Source organism: Ptychodera flava, chromosome 22 (genome assembly GCF_041260155.1).
Source record: "Ptychodera flava strain L36383 chromosome 22, AS_Pfla_20210202, whole genome shotgun sequence".
NCBI classification, from domain to species: domain Eukaryota; kingdom Metazoa; phylum Hemichordata; class Enteropneusta; family Ptychoderidae; genus Ptychodera; species Ptychodera flava.
In genome coordinates, this window is record NC_091949.1 from 30,660,534 (window position 1) to 30,674,687 (window position 14,154).

The window sequence follows — 14,154 nt, forward strand, 5'->3', positions numbered from 1 at the left end:
TGTATTCTCAAATATGAATCTTATCTTCCTTACTAATGGTACTCCTTTGCAACCAGGACAGAGACAGTAACAACCAACAGCAGATTTGCACTATATCCCCCCCCCCCCTACCAAATCCCTCAAACCCACCTCATTCTTACATCCTTACTCAAAGACACATAATTTTGTTTTACTGTTCATGTGTGACCAGCAGCCAATAAAAACAAACTCAAGTACCCAGAATGTTCATAAACTGTAGTTTCATGTGCTCATGACCTTCAAGTGGTTTGACACAAAGAGCTCAACTGTGTGAATGGACATTCTGTGTATTGATTTTGTTCCTATTCCTACAGTGTTCAATTATTCTGTATCCAACTCTCTAATATATATATATATATATATATATATATATATATATATATATATATATATATATATATATATATATATATATATATATATATATATATATATATATATATATCTGTGTGTGTGTGTGTGAGAAGATACAAACAAGTTTTGGTATATATATTATATATATATATTATCAGATGAACAATTTGTCTGATGATCGCTACAGAGAACACATGTAGCGTGAAACTCTGAGTAATGCCTTAAGTCCTGTTTTCTACTTTTTATCAAGTTTTACCGTAAATCGCTCTGCCATACAGCAGGTATTGAGCACTGTTTTACACCGTGAAGATTTCTGAACTTTATAGGATATATATATATATATATATATATATATATATATATATATATATATATATATATATATATATATATATATATATATATATATATATATATATATATATATGTGTGTAAAATAACACAAATTACTTCAATTACAAAGAAATGATATCTGTGACTTAAGTTTCATGAGTGTATGATATGCATGTATGTATGAGTATGCATACATGCATGTACGTAGGTATGGTCAGTCAAAGTTGCCATCAGACCTGACAGTTGATGCCAATCAGTCTTGTACTAAGCCTGTACAAACGTTGAGTTAAAATTTGTCTGAGACTTTTGTTTCATCATTCCAAAATATAAACTGCTACATTTATCTCTGATATTCTGTGACTGCTAGAAAATTTTCCTTTTACCTTAGGTCACTACTACAGCGAGTACTTGGGCAGCTGTTTTAAATTATGTACAATGGACATGAACATCTCTAACTCACGTTAGCAAGTAGCTTTGATGAAATGAGCACACTTGGGGAAGCCAGAAGGGGAGTCTCCGTCCCAATACTGAAACCCTAAATAGTGTCATTTTGGTTATGTCTAGAAGACTAAATCACATCTGTCCTCACACAGTCACAGCTGTAAGGCTCATCCTGCCATGTTGCTGTCATCATCAGACAAAGCTGGTTACAAACACTGAGGTATAACATGTCCTATTTATTTCACTTTAACAAAGACTTGGACATTTGAAGGCCTCTGAAAACACAGATTTAAACATGATTTTACTGACTAAACCTGCTGTCACATTGAGTATCCAATACTCTAGGTTTTGTCTCAATACTATGCTTCTTTCTGACTTGGCAGACGGGGAAGTAATACTGCCTGGCATGATAAGGGTCAAAGCTGTGCATCAAACATGCATTTGTGTTTTTAAACACTGAATTTATAACACGTACTGTAAACTTGCCCAGTATTTTCTTGCAGTGAGATGCAACAAAGGCCACTACAAGAAAGTACAGAGGAAGTTTGAAGTCTGGTGTAGAGTTTTTATTCACTGCCTTACAAGATATCTGTGTGTGTGTGTGTGTCTGAAGGTGTGTGTAGGTATGTGTGTGTGTGTTTGATGACCAGGTCAGTTGTAACGCAGTGAATACATCAGGGGGATGGGGGTAAGGAGGGGATCTCCTCTCAGGCGCTTCGATCATCGCTTCATAAAAAAACATTTCCAGCTCAGTAAGACATTAATTATGTACAATATTCAGTCAAACTACCCTGGGCCCCAACAAATAGCTAGTGGTTGTAGATTCATAGGATATTAAGTTTCACTGCGGACCTTGATTACCCAATTTTTTATATTGAAACAATGCTTTTTGAAAGGATGCATTTTTGAAAATTAAGTGGTTGCTCTCCTTCTGCTCTGTAGGCATGTCCCTTTGCAATTTTCGAATTTCTGTAACCCCGGTTTTGCGGCACTCTCCCTTTAATAGAAAAGGTTCAAAATTAATCGCATAAGCCAACGTGCAAGCCTAGGAGTCAGCACGGACCATTCTTATCTCCAGTATCTGTCTGCTGAGACACATACGTATTTATTGTAATATAAGTCGTTTTATAAACAATCTTGATGTATGAATTCTGTCAACATCATCATCGTCAAAGACGCCAAGAAGTGCAAATACAAATGAATCAAGTTTTCACTCACAGTCAGTGACCGACTGTCATCAGAGTAATATTAAAAGCCCTGTGTCTGCAACTTTTGATAATTTTGCACTGCATCTGTTTCTAACATTAGCCACATTTCTTGTGCTACTCACGAACGCATATTGAGAGACGCAGTTTTCAGCTTGTCAACTCAGCCTGTACATGTGTAGACTGCATTGTTATTGTTGACATATGAATTCTTGTCCAGACTGACAAGCTAAATAGTGTTTCAACATACTTCCATGAATACCACAAAAACTCAAAATTGAATACAAATAATTTGTCAAATAGTCACCAGGAATTAAAGCTACTGGCCCTTTAATACTAATAGCACCTACATTTCCGTAGTTTTCATTTTCATTTTGTGGGATCTGCTCAATTTCGCTGTGCGCCCTCTGGCGTCAGCTTCGAGCTTCTTCTGTCCGTGTGGTTGAGATGCTGAACAGTTGCAGTGTCACCTCTGATGAAACCAGACTCAGAGACTTGAAGCACCGTCCCTGGGTGGAGGGACGGTGCTTGAAGGTAGTACGCGTGTCAAAATTGTAAACACTTGAACGTTCTCGAGGAAACTTCAAGCAATTCACCTTCGAAATGAGGAATTAAATCAGGGGCCACTGTGCAAAATTAATTCCTGGAGAAACAAATTATCGAACATTTACCAAAATTTGCTCCAAAAGTTTTAAAATAAGCCCCAACGTATTGTAACATTTGAAGAGTCCGATTATCTGTCCCCGGTCGCATTCTAATATATTTTAAACTCGGCGGCTGTCGCTGTAGCAATGCAATGATCATGAATCGTGTGTCTCCTTACTGTTTTAAGAGACGACTTGCCTGTACGAATCTTTGGACAGGAACTTTACCTAGCTCTTTGGTTTTTATCGGTCAAAATAAGGAAAAAGCAACATTTCTCAGAGAAAATCCTTACTGTCGGAGAAATTACTACAAGCAACGACATCAAGGCGATAATCTAAAGATATGGAAGCAATTAGAAAAATATTACATTTTGTAAACGTTGCCATTATGTTCAATATATGCAATGTTATTGTTGACAAATGAATCGTAGTCCAGAGGAATATTCAGAATTAGCCCATCCGTAAAGAAAACCCCAAAACAGTAGGCATTACTACATATGTTATATACAGGCTGTATCAACAACTAGAATACCAGGCATATCAACATGATTTCAAAAGTAGTACAAATGTATATCCAACAATTTTAGAAAAATACTTGGGAACACGTAAATGTTTACAGCTAAAGCAGCTTTAAAGTGCGTTCCGTTGAACAAAGCATTTTTTTTTGTAATTCTTTCTGTGGACATTCATTCGTGGATTTTTCGACAGAAAAAGGCAAATAAGGGATTTATGTTGAAAAGTTTATAGCAATATCATTTGTCAGTGGTATATTGGATGACTTGTTACAATATTTGACGTATATCATAGAAAACAAAGACAAATCATGTTAGCAAACGACACGAGTAGGTTTCAGCGTTGTATTGCAAAAACATCTTAGCATATGGCACAACGTTCTACATTTGCATACCGTGACTTCAACTGATGATCCACCGATGCCATGAGGTTAAAAGAGAGCTCTGATCACGTGGTCAACAGGTATTTCGAGCGTTATCTCTACGTAGTAATTTAACTGTTCAAATGGCATGTGATATTTACAGGTTACAGAGAATATGTATGCCCCGTGTCAGGACTACAAAATACATGATTAAACGACAACTCTATCAGGACAGTGGAGTGGCATTCAACAGAGTAATGCGACGAGAAAATTGAGAGGTCAATTAGATTGACGAGAGCCTTAAAGTTATTATTGCCCAGTATTAGCTGACAATTATCACCTTGCTTTAACCAATCAGCGAGCCAGTGGCCACTAGTCAATAAAAAAACGTGTGGAAACAGAATAAAAAGTGAGCAGACTTTGTCCAATTAAACAATATTGTGATGACTTTCTTTTAAGGTAATAAGGCAGAGGTAAAGAGCAATCAAATCAGACTTGACTAGTAACGAGTGACTATTTATCAATAGGCGCAACTCACAATCGGGTTTTTCACAGGCACCGCGTATCGTCTATACAAATACCGCCGTATTTCATGCAGTTGAAGTTATGCAGTGTGCCCAATATCAACAGTCCATCTCTCTTCTGTACCGTGCGTGACGCTTTGCGCCCTCTGGACAGAGGCGCTATTCAGAAGCTCTCAGACAATAACAAGACTTTTTATGGACTTTAACAAAGAAGAAAATCAAATAAACCGGAAAAGTTGGTCTGCCGTCGCGACATATCGAAGAAAACAAAGGAATTCTGAGTTTAGAATCGTAACTAGGTTCATGGATTGCGTTGTCAATACTGTAACGTTTCATGCAACATGATCTGGGGCAGGCTGTCTACAATGAACGATTTTAACACGATCAACTTACTCACTACTACCCTCTTGGCGCCTTTGACACGATGCCGGGCGACAACTTGAATTCTACTACGGACTTGATTTCATCGCTCGAAGTCAATGCCCTGTAATTGGTTTCAAAATCACTGTGTTGTCAATTGTCGTTCTTTGTACAGGTCGAATTGCTGCGCTGCGCTTTCAAATGTTATGGTTTTGAAAGTTGGTACTTTCAACATTAAATATTGTTTGGTAAGTTTGGTCAATAGTTGCTAATGATTAGTAATATGTTATCGGAAGACTTTTCATAAAAATCGCGAAATCAGTAGTTGTTTGTTTGTTGACTTGGTATTCTAAGGGCTTCTCAGCTGTTGAAACGCAGCTATCTGTTGGCGGGGTAGCGTGCGTCGCTATGCGAGTCAAAGGTCAACCGTGGCGGGATTGACCTTTGGCCCGCATAGCGACGCACGCTACCCCGCCAACAGATAGCTGCGTTTCCACAGCTAAGGGCTTGGGTGAGCAATGTGCGTTACAGCAGAAACGTGACATTCACAGAGATGATATATTTTAAGACTTTTATCAATGTAAGATTAAAAGAAGAACCCACTCGTCTTTCAAAAGTTACTGAGAAATTCAATGTACGGCAACTTGTTTTCTTCATTTCTCAGTTCGGACTTTAAAGTATTTCAAATTGTCAAAGGAGTACTTAAATTTTACTGACATTCTCGTTTCGACTTAGGTGAAAAAATGTCTTCGTTGTATATTTTGATTTTGAAATACATTCTGATGAATACTCATCCAGGGAGATTTTCAGCCTCTTTTGTTGAGAATATACAACTTACCCAATAAAAATATTACAAATTGAACCATTAAACTGAACATCGTGAACATTACTTGACCTGTTACCGTATCATACTGATCCATCGATTATCTTTCAACCATGCACGACATCGACTCGATATGTTAATATGTAACAAAATGATTGGTCGCGACTAGAATCATGTGACCTAAACAAGACTTTAGGAAGTATTGGCAACGTCAAGTTGCGTGCGTGAACTCGGCTTGACGTTTCGTTTAAATTTTCATTGCACCTTAGGGAACCGTCATTATTTACAGCCGGGGGTCGGAGGAATTTCATCAGAAACTCTGAAATTTCGAGTAGCACCCCCCCCCCCTGCCAACCACGATGAATTTGAGTAACCCCCCTCTCTAACTCTGAAATTTTGACTGACCCCCTCCCACTTAGAAGAGCTAAATACCAATACATGTATTTGTAAAATTTACAGAAATACAGCTATTGTAAAGACCTTTCAAAGCCTGGTGTACCCTGCTAGATTGTCATCTGTTATCTCATGATGGTTGGAAAAGGTGAAACCAACAAAATGAAATTCAAAATTACAACAAAATACAGATATAAAAGCTCACGCTATAAAAAGTATCCGACCATATAATATTGCTTAATTTGAATGGGTATTATCATGATGACAGGGTTTTCACTAGGATATCTGACTGGGCAGAACTTGAAAGTACATGGGGGAGAACATGCGAGAGGCTGACGGGGGAAAGTGTCAGAGGGTGAGTCCCCTATCGTACGTGGAAAACTTTGAGAAATTGATGTGTGCAATGGTGCAATCTGAGAGGTGTTGCCAATTTGTGTTCTACTAGTAAAACTGTTAGAAAACCCCAATGGGGAGAGCATGAGAGGGGGTGTCCCACCTCTCGCATCGAAAATGTTTAGAAATTGATGTGTGCAATGGTGCAATTCGAGAAGTATTTCAATTTATTTTGCACCGAAAATTGAGTACCCCCTTCTTCCTCTCCACATTTTGAGGATCCCCCTTGAAATTTTCGATTTTTAGCGACCCCCCTCATATTACCCCGACCCCCAGGCCGTAAATAATGACGGCTCCCTTAATCAGGTTTTACCCTTCTGATTACGATGTTCTCTGGCTATACGCCAGCTCCCTGCACCGGGAAACTCGTTACAACTTGAAGAGAGGGTCATCATACGTAGTCAACGAGAAGTTGTGAGAAGGTCTAGTCACACTTGTTAAAAAGAGGATAAATGAGACACTATTGTGACTAAATAATTACTTTTGGATGAATACCAAAATCTGGCTGGCCTCCAGCGTACAACCTTTTTTTTAAATGTTCAACTTATATGCATGGTCTATAAGGCAAAACAAACAAAAACCACAGGACAAATTACTGGCTCTTCTATATTACCACCTAACCTAAAATTTCAGTTTATTTGAATTGTTTTGTGAAGTTTGCACGTAACTGAGGATGGTGACTGTGATAGAAGAAATAAAACCATTTCTAGGTCCACTCAATATTGAAACAATTCGTTTTTAGTTCCCACGGACACCGCCCGGGGGGACTTATAGGTTTGGTCATGTCCGTGCGTCCGTGCGTCCGTCCGTTCACGCAGATATCTCAGAGATGCCTGGAGCGATTTCATTCAAACTTGGTATAAGGATTACTTCATATTTCATACATATGCAAGTCGATTTGTTTTGTGATACGATCCAATATGGCCGCTGTGCGGCCATTTTATTACGATTTTTTCATGTACAGAGCCATAACTCAGACAAGTTTCAACCGATTTTATTCAAAGTTGGTACAGGACATTGACCAATGTAATTCATATGCATGTCAATTTTTTTCATGATATGATCCAATATGGCCGCATGGCAGCCATTTTGTTACAATTTTTTCATGTCCTTAGCCATAACTCAGGCATGTCTCAACCGATTTTATTCAAACTTGGTACAAGGAGATTGACCAATGCCATACATATGCACATTGATTTGTTTTACGATAAGATTGAATATGGCTGCGTGGCGGCCATTTTGCTACGATTTTTTCATGTACAGAGCCATAACTCAGACATATTTCCACCAGTACCATTCAAAGTTGGTACAAGGACATTGACCTATTTCATACATATGCACATCAATTTGTTTCACGGCATGTAGCAGTATCATGTCAATTACTGAAGTTTCGTAACTAGGCTGATATGTCAAGAAATACTGCATCAAATTTCATGAAACTTGGTACAGATGTTAAGCTTACATTGCTTTAACAGTGAAAAAGACATTTATCAGTGTCATTTTAATTAATTTGTAATTGCATATGTAATGAACTTTCCTAATTAGAGTGATATATCTACAAATACTGCGTCAAATTTGATGAAACTTGGTACAGATGTTGATCTCATAGTGTTGTAAATACTGCATCAAACTTTATGAAATACAGTACCGGTGATAATCTGTCGGTGTTAGAATAGTATGCAAAAATGTTTGGCAATGTCATCCTGTCGATTAATTCCTAATCGACTCATTTAATGACCTTTTGTAATTAGGTTGATTGCCTACATTGGGTTTATGTTTTCACCACCATGGAACTCATTCTTGGCCATTAAGCGCCATCTGTATCAAAGTATTTTTATCACACACCCAATTAATGAAGAGGACTCTATCCTCTCTGGGAACTTATAATTAAAGTACCTATTAACAAGTGGGGACTTTGTCATCAACGATGACTTGTAAGCTTGTCCACTAAGCCTGTATGCGGGCAGTGTTGTTTCTAACCGGCAGAATTTAGTCCGTAGTAGAAATTATTGTTATTTGTTCCACATTCTACCAAGCGCATCGTGCTTGTAAGAAAAGTATTACGTGTTTCAACACTCTAGGATTTTATAGGAAGAGGAATAAGTGAACGCCATACAAGGCAGTTTGGCACACGGTAATACCGCTGTCACACCAACATCAACTTTCGGAGTAAACCTCGCTGAAACACACCAGAAGATTAATGAATGATTTAAATCATCGATTTGAACCATGAGTGAGAAGATGAAGATGACACACAGAACGGAGTTTTCATTAAAAAGGATTATGTACGGTAGCTTTGAAAACTGGGGAAAACGGCAAATGCTAGTTTTCAACGAGTTTGATATATTTTGCGAATGTAACTACACATGCATGCAAGAAAGGCTAATTTATAGCTCGGTTAAACTGTCAAAGATATATAACAATGACTAAAATTGATGTTGTAATTGTTGACGTAAGAATTACGTCATACAAACGTTCTCTCTGCATGCCAAGGCGAGAGTTATGCTCTGAAAATGAATAATGCAAGCTATGTCTCCGAGGTGAATGATATCAATTACCTCAAGTATCAAACAAAGGGCTTGAAAACACATTTCAGTGAATTTAATCAAGAGTAGATTTGACAAAGCAGAGGGGAACTCATCTGTAATATTCAATTACGGTCCTTACGAGAATAAATGGAAGCTATGGACCATATTGTCACGGAATCTGATATAATTACCTTCTTTTGTGCAAGTTTCCTTTCATGAAAGATTTTCTAATGTAACCGACGGGTGAGCTCTAGTCGTGTTGATCACAAGCATAATACAGGGAAAGGAGACCTGTTCAAGAGGCTCGACCAGGATTTAAAGAAACCGTGTGATAAAAATGACTGTAAATATACAAAGCTGGCGTTGTCAGTTGACATTTTAAAATCACACTCTAGTAAATTCATGTTATAATTTTACTGCGTCTGTCTCCATTGCCTGAACGCTTTTTTTTGTCTACCCAGTGTCTGTACTGAATGTTCCAACATTTAAGCATACCAAGTGTCTATACTGAACGGAACTGTCACTGGCTTTTTTCAATGTAGCTTCGGCTTCATATTTGACCTCGGCAAATTGATCCTGGTGTCCGCTGCTGCTAATTTCACGTATTTCTAATTTTAATGCTGAAATAAAATTAGTCAAACAGTCTTAATAATCTTCTTAAGGGTCTCAAGCGACCTTCTGAGACGATTGATTGTTACTTCGCCCATTTCGTCGAGTATGGACCAAACATCTTTTGGCCCCAAAGGAACACGGTTTCCAATCGTGTTGATTTAGTTCTTTGCCCTATTTGTGTAATAAAATGATTAGTTTTAATGTATATTTTGTTGAAAATAAATGTCAAAAAGAAAATGGCTTAAAATGATTGTGTTGTTGTTATTAGTTATTAATCACTCCGAGTCAGTGCATACTCAAAACATGCACGATATCATCGTGTATATGACTGCTTGTAAGCTTCCCAACATAGGACTTTTCTGCGCATGTCTGTTTGACAGGATACATATCGGTCTATGTTGTCATAGTGGTGTCGTGTATGGTTTCAGTTAATGGTGTATATGACTAACAACAACATTATAATTTAATTTTTTTTTGATACTATTAACAAAATACACATTGAAACGTACATTTTATTCCATTACAAAAGCAATAATAATCGCAATATCAGAGCTTGGACGTAACAGGGTATGGGGCCTGTGTTGCTTGAAATTTGACATTTTCTGTAGATGATGTCGCATCACGGTCCCTCCACAAAGAGGGACCATGGTCGCATATACGGTATGCGTACTGAAAAGAGTGTGACATCACGCAAGCCGAGCAATCACCGACTGTTTCGAATCCAATCACTTTATCCAAGTTGAAATCCAGTCACTGTTCACAACAGCTCTGTGTGTTCTGCTGAGTTTGAAGACGTGAACGGAATGTTTTCCAATTTAAAACCAAACAACATCCTTATGCAAAATGCAAACATCCTGGACGCGTCATGTATGATACAAAGATGACAAAACGCTACCGTGTGGTTCCACCCGCCAATGCCAAAGTTCAACAAAATGACGAAATTTTCGCACGTCACAGCTATTTTGCGATCGAAAGTAATTTATCAGATAGTCCACTCAACGAAGCTGTTCGTGCCAAACCTATTCGTGTGCAGTTTCTTAACGAGCGGGCAAAATCTTAAAATAATCAATGGGCAGGAAGAAAAAGTCATTTTGCACTATGAACAGGGACGAAATTTCAATTTTTACGATAGGGCAGGGATAAAATTGCTGGTACTGGGGACCGGAAATAGGTGGGGAGGAGAAGGCTGTGGTTGATATAATTTTAGAGAAGATTAAGCGATGTAAGTAAGGGGCGGGGGGGGGGGGGGTAGTGGGGATGATTTTGTACGGCTTCACCTCCAGACAATAGCAAGGGCCAAATTGCCACTTTTCCTTCACATTTTCGAATAAAATATCAGATCGCCCGGTGAGTTCGACAGAAGAAGTCCAAATTTAGATTCTTGATGGCACAATTGTTCGGCGTGTTCGTGTTCAGAATGAAAACTTCCACAGCATATCACATGTTTCACACCGCCTGTACATGTATTCTATATTCAGATACTAGGAGTAGTGAAAAATGAACAAACAAACACATCACTCTGCACTGCCCACTCAGTACGAAAGGCGCGGCTACAGTACACAACACATGAACTGGGTGATGTAATGTAATGATCATGAAAAACCATCATGAGGAGTATGTATTATCGGTTACTTCCCAAAGTATACACAGCGTAAAGGCAGTGCTTTTGTCTCTTTTCATGCAATTTTCTCGAATATGTCCCAAGTAGCCTTACAAAATTTTTTAGTGTAACTTCATTTATTACAGAAAGGAACGTTTTGGATGGTCGCTCACTGTCGCCAGACATGAAAGGCTTGCGTGTAGATTTATTTTTTCTAATTGAATTTTCTACTTGCTGACGTGATTTTTTTACTTTGCTGACGCATCTGTCCGTTTGTGAATTATAATTGGAAAAAATAATAATCTCCATTAGCTGGGTTGAGACTACAGATTTCGGTGGGTTTTTTTCGTTTTCCGTTTTCTGTGTATGCATATTGTTGTCGTTGCATATTTGCTTTTCCGTGTAGCCTAATCTGATAATGTACGTGGTTCAATTGACTGTACTTCTTAACACATAGCTTCAGTACACAGTGAATGGCGTGCGCATTCGAAAAGCTTTGCCAAGAAGTTCAGTTAAAGCCATGCGAAAAATTCTTGTGAACTGCTCTGATGACGATTGCCTTGTTGAAATGGGAAAGTTTCTATCGTACAGGCTGTCTGAAACTTGAAATATATCCGTTCTGCCGTTCTTACTCTTAGGTAACATGATTTCTCGGCAAGTCTATTTACCCGCTGAGATTTCGATTACATGCATGCGACCCTCGAATGTCAAGCACGCAAGCTTATATCTTCATTTTCAAAAACTTAAATACATGGAGGAAATTCGGGGCCACGGCGCAAATGACTTTATTTCCAATTCAATGCATCTGAGATGGGAAACTGTGATGCGACTCATCATCAAAACAAGCGTACCAGAGTTCCCAGTTGCCATGGTTATAAAGCAACATCAGTTCAGGAAACCCTGGAGCACCTCTCTGTGGATGTGTGGTTAAAGGAGCATCATTTATTCAAATAAATCACTAAACCTTGCTAAGTACCTTACTTAAATTTATGATGTTTATTTCAGTCTCTCTCAGTAATCATTAAATCGTTCATTTCAGTAATAGGTGGTCGTAGTGTAATCGGTAATTAAGATATATTTTCGAGGGTAAATTTCAACTGCAAAACTGTAAAACACATCAGTGTCCTCTGACGCGTGTCTCCTCCAGCTAGAGCATGAAAAGACACCATTGTGAGTAGCTGTATGACGTAATTTATGACGCAATTTTCCAGGTAATTAGATTACCGCTGTGATGAAACTGCATTTTCAGTCTGTCGGAGGTTTACACCTGAATATTTTTCATTCGGAATTCACTCGAATGTCACCGTAAATCACGCACACGTGTTCCTTCCCCTGTTATCCTTAATAAGGCCTGGATTTTAACTAAGGGCGCTCAAAGATATTACCGTTCCTTTCCTTTCACATTTGTTTATATAGCCAGTCTCTATGCTCACTGCTCATGTGAGACTTGTCTAAGTCTTCCATATATAGGCATTCATTCATTCATCATGTATGATGTAAAAACGTTGTTTCATATTTAATAACGAGAAAAGGCATGATTTTATCGAAAGTCAATGCAATCTACTGTACTTATCAAATAGGAATCCGGTGTTCGGATCGAGGCATGATGTTTCCATGCCAATAAAACAGAGAAAACCATAAGTTCATGTATTACTCGAAATAGAAAGAAATGTTTTAAAATTGGTCTGAATGTAAACTTATTGTAAATTCAGAACGATTAATAAAGAAAATCAGTGTCCAATCTATTGGATACGATATCAACACACCAAGCACATTGAAGATGGAAAGAGTGATCGTGTGATGACGATGATGATGATGATGATGATGATGATGATGATGATGATGATGGTGATGATGATGGTGACGACGACCACGACGACCACGAAGATGACGACAAGGATGCATATTGTTAGGGTTGGCTGAGAAATTTCACCACCGGGATTATAGTACTGCCTATGTAGAAGTACACACCTTTACAATTGCGCAGGGCAAGAACGTAGCAAATTTTGATGTGAATTATCATCGCTTTGATATATAATAATATACGTGATTTTAGCTTGCCAAGCTAATTGATCATTACATATTAGACTATGTCCTTGAATACTGACTTTTCTGGTAGAGTTTCTCAAAACAACGGGAAAATTAACGTTGAAACTAGACATGGATAGAAATTTCGAACTGTGTGATCGCTATGTGTGATCAACTAGATTGAAAGTCTCAAACCTGTGAATACAATATCTTCTCAGTTGTCGAGAAACCAGTAAAACCCTGGCAAAGAATAGAAGACACATTGAGTCCAAGATCTTTTCATGGCGCGATTTCACTGCCTTTCAGTTTGCAACTTGGGACCAGACATCAGACAAGATACGTTTATTTCAGACAGCTTGCATTTTTATATTTGTGAAATCAACATCGTCATTTCTCGCAATATCATCTAGACATGCCAGTCGCCCTGGAGGTCACGGACACACCATTAGAATTTGGGATGCGTAGTAAGAATAAGGACGCGAAAATTTATCGTCGAACAGAGGTGCCTTGACGGTGTTTTGCTTTGGGTTGGCAGAGCTTGCATATCACGATGGATGCATTGTTGTTTTCACTTTCAATTAAGTCATTTCTTTGTTTTTCATTGAAAAAAAGGCATCACAGAGCAACAAAAAATGCACAGTTTTCTCTCTGTGAACGTTTTACCAAATTTGATCATCCCTCCCACTATCTCATGGTCCATCCCTAAATACTTGAAAGCTTGATTATTTATCCGGTACAACTACTGTTCTCTCCTGATTCAGAAACCGAACACGATGTTTAATATAGAGTTGAGGTTTTCCATAGCAACGCCGTGACTACAAATGGCTATTTCGTCATAAGAATAAAAGAAAGTACATTTCAGAAACACATTGCAAGTAGAAAATGACGTTTATTTTTTCCCAAAATTTTCATGAGAACATGGATATCTTTATGAAAGTCTGGAGGTAAATTATATAACGAATAAGTAATGAACATTATTTATCATGCCCACGATAAAACTTTTCCTGCGGACGACTCCGTTTTC